Here is an 8606-nt window from a genome sequence, read left to right as displayed (position 1 = left end):
TTTTTTTCTAAGTATAGGAGTGACATGTTTTGAGATACATCTTAGGAGGAACGCCCTGGAGTGCTGGACTGCGGAAGGGAGAGGCTGGAAGTTGGACGTTTGGTGAAGGGCTTGGTGCAGTGTTCACCAGCGTGAGTTCAAAGAGCTCTGCTCCCCAGGAGAAGGAGCTCTGTATTTGATCCAGCCTCTGAGGAGTTGCTCAGGTGAGATGTGCTCTTTGCCCCAGCTCAGGTGTCTTTGGCGGCCGTTCAAATCTACTTTGGCCTGTTCTATTCAGTGAATTTCTTTAATGTACTTCAAACACCTCCTGGGTTGCTTATGCTCACACGTATGTTCTGCTACAGGAGAGGTAAAGAAACTTTTATCTTGTTTGAGCTACTGTTGTCCTGGGGTCTCATTTGAGCAGGTGATCTCCTATCCTAATCCAGCCCTCTGGTCCTGTGTGCTGCCCTGGTTGTTCAAGCCATCCTTCTCTTCCAGGACTCTCTGGAGCATCAGTGCACTCCTGTCAACTTGGTGTCCTTGGGTTCCCCTGGTGTGCCCATTCTCTTTTCTCTACCCACCCATAGTTGGTCAAGCTTACGAGGCCCAGCTCAGGAGGGCAGTTTCCGATGGTGCGATTTGGTCAGGTCACCTGGCCTACATGAGCCTGAGTCTTCCCGTCCGTATAATGTGAATGACCATAATAGTGATGTTTCAGGCACTGGTCTGAACCACTTGCATGTATCAGCACCCCAAATCCCTACGGCAGCGCTGCTGGTGAGGGCTCCTTATTATCACCATCTCACAACCGATGAAAATAAGCCACGGGAAGCCCAAACAGGAAGAAAACAGCTATGCCACAGTGTGGAGAGGAAAAACAGGGTGGAAAATACAGAAAAGAAGCGTGAGATGTATGGGAAATAGTCAACATGCCTAATATTTGTGTAACTGAAGTCTGCAAAGGAAAAGAAAGAGAGAGAGAGAATGAGGGAGAAGCAGAATTTGAAGTTAGATCAGCTATAGTTATCAAAAAATGTAGAAAACACAAAGCCATAGATTCAATAATTACTATGAACCCAGCAAAATATACCTACAAAGAAGAGTACACTGAGGTACATTACAGTAAAATAGCTGAAGAAACAATTCCAAAGAGAGAAACTTAAAAGAAGCTAGAAATAGAAGATGCACTCCCTTCAAAGGAACAGCACTAAGATTTAAAGGTGACATCTCAACAGAAAGGATGGAAGCTAGAAAATGATGGAATGCTATCTTCAACATACTCAAAGAAATAACCAAAGTCTATGCCAGTGAAATTATCCTTCAAAAGAAAGATGAAACGAAGACATTTTCAAACAAATAGAAACTGAGAAAACTTGTGGCTGGCAACCACACACTAAAGGAAAAACTAAAGGATATTTGTTAGGCAGGAGGAAAATGATCCCAAATAGAACAGCACCAATGCAGGAAGAAATAAAAGCAACCCAGAAGGCAAATATGTGACCAAATCAAAATGGATGTTGACTATATGGAGCAACCAAAGTAATAATAACGTCCTGTGGAATTTAACATACATAGCAAATGAAGACACATGAAAACAGTAGCCAAAAGGCATCAAAGAATTAAGTCAAAGTGTTCTAAGGTCCTTGCATTACCAGGAAGTGATAAAAGTATTTACTTTATTAGAGTAACTATACACTTTATAAGAGTATCTGTTAAGAGAATAGTAAGAATGAACAGGTTAATAAAGGAGGACACGAGATAATAAAATGCACAAAATTAATCCAAAAGAAGAAAGAAATGGAGAGAAAAAGAACATAAAACAAGTGTGAACACATCAAAACCAGAAAGCTAGATGGAAGGTTTCAATGGAAAGTTCACACTACTGGTACATGAGGGAGCTGGGACTGAAACCCACGTAGTTGGCATATGCTTTCCATCATCATGATGCACTTTCTTCACAAAATGTTCATAGCAATAAATTACACCTCACAAATTTATTTTTAGAATGAAATATGGTGGTGAACATTTCTTGCAAATTATGAAATGTCACATGGTTATTAATTGTGCAATTGTGAAAAAAAGAATCAGTATTTGTGTCCCTTATAGCATCTGACATAGCTCTGAGCACATAATGGAAGAACTTCTGCTTGATACAGCACCATCTCTCTCTCTCTCTCTCTCTCTCTTTATTTTTTTTTCCAAAAGCTAATCCACATCTCGCATTGCTTTAAAGATTCAGACATCAGAATTTTGCTCTGACCATGAAAGAGTACTGTGTCTGAGCTTACCCTAGCACTAGTAACAAAATGAATAGTAGATAAAATGTATAAAACAACTTTCTTATACATTGGACATCAATAAGCATAGGATTATAATCCAAGGGAGTACCAGACAGGAGGGGGTTACACAGAAAAAGACCTACAGAAATTGCCTAAGAGTTCCTTGAGTCTTTGGCCAAATACTTTTCTGCATTTGCATAAGGTTAAGCTCTATGAGGCCAGGCTAAGAACAGTTTCTAGGAAAGGGTAGTTACTAGGAAGCTGTAAGGTGATAATTTTCAGACCTCATGCAGGGTTTGGAATGATGTAAGACCCCACCAGTAAAAGAAGAGAGGCTTCATTGGATACACAGGGCATTCAATAAAGAACAGAGGGGCCTTGCTGTAGCAGTGGGGCTACCCCGGCCTTAAGGAAAGGCTGTTCTGAGCCTTCCTTAAAATGGCTTCAAAACGAGCCTCAAAAGGCTCAAGGAGATTTGCAGGTAACTTAACTGCCTGCTACTTTTTATAGGAATAAAACAAACTCTGGTACATGCAAACATAAAACTCACAGTGTCTATCATCTGATCAAAATTTACTAGACATGTCATTATGTGGGAAAACATGACCCATAAACAAGGGAAAGATCGGTCAATGGAAGTAGGCTCAGAAATGACAAAAGATGATAGCATCGGCATAAAAGACATTGAAACAGCTGTTAGAAATATGTGTAACATGCTTAAGGATGTGAAAGATAACATTAGCATAATGGGGAGAACAAGGGACGATATAAAAAACGAGAACCAGGTGTGACTTCTAGAGATGGAGAATGGAATAACCTGAGATAAAATATTTACTGGGTAAACTTACAGTAGACTCCACACCGCAGGGGGGAAAGAAAAAACCACAGCAGAGCAGTATATGTGAATATGTAGCAACAGAAACCATCCAAAATGAAGCCCATACAGAAAAAAGACTGAAAGAAAACAGAGTATCAGTGACCCCTGGGAAAATATCAGCTGGTCTAGCAAACACGTAATTAAAATCACAGAAGGAGAAGAGTAGGGAACAGAAAAGTATTTGAGGTAACAATGGCTGAAAAAAAATTGTCTAATGAAAACTATAAACCCACAGATCCAAGAATCTTTATAAAACTCAAGCAGGACACACACATATACACACACACACAGACACATACACAGACACACACACACACAGACACACACACAGACACACACACACAGACACACAGACACACACACACACACAGACACACACACAGACACACACACACACAGACACAGACACACACACAGACACACACACATACACACACACATACACACACACAGACACACACAGACACAGACACACACACAGACACACACACACAGACACACACACACAGACACACAGACACACACACACAGACACACACACAGACACACACACACAGACACACAGACACACACACACACAGACACACACACATACACACACACACAGACACACACACACACAGACACACACAGACACAGACACACACACAGACACACACACATACACACACACATACACACACACACAGACACACACAGACACAGACACACACACACAGACACACACACACATACACACACACACACACACACACACACACCCCAGGCACATCATAATCAAATTGCTAAAAATCGAGGATGTAAAGAAAACGTCTTTAAAGCAGCTAAAGACTAAAGACACTTTACATATAAAGGAACAAGATAACAATACTGCTGATTTCTAGTGCAAATTGGAGACAATGAAATGACATCTTTAAAGTGCTGAAAGAAACAAACAAGCAAAAACACTGTAAATCCAGAATTATATACCCAAAGAAAACATATCAAAAATAAAGTTGAAATCTGTACTTGTATGGAAAAAAAATATCTGTATAGATGTGTTGTGAGCAGACCTGTCTAAGAAATGTTAAAAGGGCTGGGTGTAGTGGCTCACACCTATAATCCCAACACTTTGGGAAGCTGAGGCAGGAGGATCACCTGAGGCCAAGAGTGCGAGACCAGGCTAAGCAACACAGTGAGAACTCATCTCTAAAAAAATAAAAATAGGAAATTATCCAGGTGTGGTGGTGCACACCTGTAGTCCTAGCTATTCAAGAGGCCAAGATGGGAGGATCATTTGAGCTCAGGAGTTTGAGGCTGCAGTGAGCTATGGTTGTGCCACTGCACTCCAGTCTGGGCATAAAAGCCAGACTCCACCTATAAAAAGAAATAAAAATAAAAAAGTAAAAAAATAAAAGATAAATGTTTAAGGAAGTTCTTCTAGCAAAAAAGTATGATACTAGATGGAAACTTGGGTCTATACAAAGTAATTCAAAGTTATGGAAATGTTAAATATGTAAGAAGATATAATTTTTCATTTTAAAATTTCTTTATAGGTAATTGTCTAAAACAAACATTGAATTGTGGAGCTTATTGCCTATGTAGGAATAAAATTTATGATAGCAAAACACAAAGGACAAGAGAATGGGAAGTAAAACTATAGTCGTCCCTTAGCATACATGGAGAATCAGTCCCAGAACCCCTGAGTACACCACACACACTCAAGTCCCATAGTTGGCCTATCCCGTGAAAGCCGTATTTTCTATCTGAGTTTGGTTGAAAAAAAAATCTGCGTGTAAGTGGATCCACGCAGCTCTAACCCATGTTGTTCAAGGGTCAACCGCACTGTTATAGGGTTCTTAAGTTGTATGTCACATGGTATAATGTTATTCAAAGGTGACTGTGTTAAGGTAAATTGCATATTGCAAATTATAGAGCACCCCTCTAAAATGATAAAACAAAGAGGTGTAGTTCATAAATCAATAACACAGATAAAATGGAAGGTTAAATACAGCTAATTAAAAGAGAGAAGAAAAAGAACAAAGAACAAAATGGATATATAGAACCTACATAGCAAGAAAGTAATGTAATGGATATGTATATCAAATAGAAATGGTTCAAATGTTCTAATTAAATGGCAGATATTATCAGACTGAATTTGTTTTAAAAGTTACCTATGTATATTCTGTTCATCACAAACCTATGTTAGATATAAAGACACAGTGTTAAAAATAAAAGGATGTAAAAAATTATACCATGCAAATACTTAATCGTAAGAAAGCTGGAATGATTATGGTGAGTATCATTCAAAGTAGACAGCAGAACAAGGAAGATTACCAGGCATACAGAGAGATATTTTATACTGATAATAGGGTTAATTAATTAAGAATTCATAACGATGTCAAATGTGTGCACACCTAATAACAGAGCTTCAGAATGAAGGAAGCAAAACCTGTAAATATTGGAAAGAGAAATAGACAGATCCACAACTATGTTTGGAAATTTCAACATTCCTGCTTCAGGAACTGAGAGAGTATATAGAAAATTAGTAGGGATAGACAAGACTTGAACAACACACTAAACCAACTTGACCTAATTAACAATTATGAAAAACTCTATCCAAAAACTATAGAACATATTCTATAGGTAAACAGAACAGTCACCAAGATAGACTGCTGGGTCAAAAAGCAAACCTTATGAAATAACAAAGGAAAGAAAACATGCAGGATACATTTTCTGACCACAATGGAATTAAAATAGAAATCGACACAGAAATAAATTTGCAAAACCTCTAAATGCCAGAATTTTAAACACAATCTACACTTCTAACAACTTATGGGACAAAAAAGGAACCACAGAGCAATTACAAAATATTTGAACATAGTGAAAATCTAAACAATGTGTGAACTGCAGTGAAAACATTGATTGGGAAAAATTGATCGCTTTAAATGTTTACAGTAGAACAGAATAAAGATCCTAAATCAATGATCACTTTATGCTAGAGGGAAAAAGAGCAAATATAAGCCAAAGTAACTAAGAAGAAGAAAATAATGATGGTAGAAGGAGAAATAAATGAAATAGAAATCAGAAAAACAGTAATGAAAATCAATACAATCAAAACTTGATTCTTTAAAAAGATCAATACAATTGATAAACTTTTAGCTAGAGTGATAAGAAGAGAGAAGGCACAAATTACCAATATTGGGACTGAAAGAAAGGGATCTCACTAAACATTTTACAGTCATTAAAAGGAACATAAGGCAATACAATAAACAAATTCAGGCCATAAGTTCTTCAGCCTACATGACATGCACGTATGTCCTGAAAGATGCAAATGAGTGATGAAATAATTGGTACAACAAACCCCCATGACACATGTTTAGCTAGGTACCAAACCTGCACATCTTGCAAATGTAGCCCTGAGCTTAAAGTGAAAGAAAAAAAGGATGCACATGATCAAAACTGATTTAAGAAGAAATAAAACAACTGAATGGCTCTATATTCATTATTGAAATTGAATTTGTAATAACACACTTTCCCATAAAAATTACAATGCAGATTACCTCATGGGTGAATTATAGCAAATATTTAAGTCATAATTAATAGCAATCCTACATAAAGTCTTTGAGAAAAATAGAGTAAGATGGAAAGATTGTCTAACTCATTTTAAATAGAGTAGGATGGAAAGATTTCCTGACTCTGTATAAGTTCAATACCAAGCCCAGATGATGCCTTTATTGGAAAATAAAACTAAAGACCAATAACTCTTGTGAACTTAGAAGCAAAAATTCCTTAACAAAATATTATCAAATTAAGTCTGGCAATATATCAAAAGAATACTATGATCAAGTAGGATTACCCCAGAATTGTAAGGCTGGTTTAACATTACAGAAAATTGATGTAATTCATTATTCATAGAACGAAAGGGAAAAAAACCATATGATTATCTCAATAGTTTCAGAAAAGGTATTTGATAATAATACCCTTTCACGATAAAAGCTCATAGTAAACTGAAACAGAGGGGAATTTTCTCAATTTGATTAAGAGCATCTCTGAAGATCCTATAGCTAACCTGATACTTAACAGTAAAAGGCTGAATATTTGCCTCTTAAAATGAGAATCAGAGCAAAGAGGTTCACTCCCACCACTTTTATTCAACATTTTATTGGCAGTCATAGCCGGTTTAGTAAGGTAATCAGAAGAAATGAAAAGCATACAGATTGAAAAATATGAAATAAAACCATCTTTATTCACAGATGACTGAAGAAAATCCTAAGAAACCTAATTTAAAAGGTTTCTAGAACTAATAAGTGAATTCAGCAGCATTATAGGAAATGTACATTTCTGTATGCTGGTAAGTAATTTATGGTAGATAAGAAAAACTTGGAATAATTAAGCATAAATTCACCAAAGTATTCAAGGATACTAAAAACATTACACTTCTGAGTGAAACTAATGTAGACTTAAATAAAGAGATATACCATGTTTATGTATTTGAAGGCTCAATAATGTAAAGATGTTCATTATCATCAAGCTAATTTATAAATTCTGTGCAATCACAGTAAAGCCCCCAACGTAACTGCTTTTTGGTAGAAATGAATAAAGTGTTTCTAAAACGTATATGGGGTTGCAAAGGATGTAGAATAGTCAGAGCAATTTTGAGTAAGTATAACAGTGTTGGAGGACTTAGACTACCGGACTTTAAGACTTACTATAAAGCTTCTGTAGCAAGATAATGTAGACTTCTATAATCAAGACAATGTAGTGTTTGGCTGGCCATACACAGAAAACTGAAACTGGACCCCTTCCTCATATCATATACATTCATTATTGAAACTGATTTAGTAATAACACACTTTCCCCCAAAACCTTATACAAAAATTAACTCAAGATGGATTAAAGTCTTAAATGTGGCCGGGTGCAGTGGCTTATGCCTGTAATCCCAGCACTTTGGGAGGCCGAGGTGGGCAGGTCACCTGAGGTCAGGAGTTCAAGACCAGCCTGGCTAACATGGTGAAACCCTGTCTCTACAAAAATACAAAAAGGTAACCAGGCATGATGGTAGGTGCCTGTAATCCCAGCTACTCAGGAGGCTGAGGCAGGAGAATCGCTTGAATCCGGGAGGCGGAGGTTGCAGTGAGCCGAGATTGCGCCATTGCACTCCAGCCTAGGTGACAGAGTGAGACTCAATCTCAAAAAAAAAAAAAAAAAAAAGACTTAAATGTAAAACCCAAAACCATAAAAGCCCTAGAAGAAAACATAGACAATACCATTTAGGACATAGGCATGGACAAAAACTTCATGATGAAAACACCAAAAGCAATTGCAACAAAGCCAAAATTGACACATGGGATCTAATTAAACTAAAGAGCTTCGGCACAGCCAGAAAAACTAGCATCAGAGTGAACAGGTAACCTAGAGAATTGGAGAAAACTGTTGCAATCTACCATCCGACAAAGGTCTAATAGCCAGAATCTACAAGGAAGTTA

Source organism: Macaca mulatta, chromosome 7 (genome assembly GCF_049350105.2).
Source record: "Macaca mulatta isolate MMU2019108-1 chromosome 7, T2T-MMU8v2.0, whole genome shotgun sequence".
In the NCBI taxonomy this organism is placed as follows: Eukaryota; Metazoa; Chordata; class Mammalia; order Primates; family Cercopithecidae; genus Macaca; species Macaca mulatta.
Note: the sequence above shows the minus strand (reverse complement) of the source record.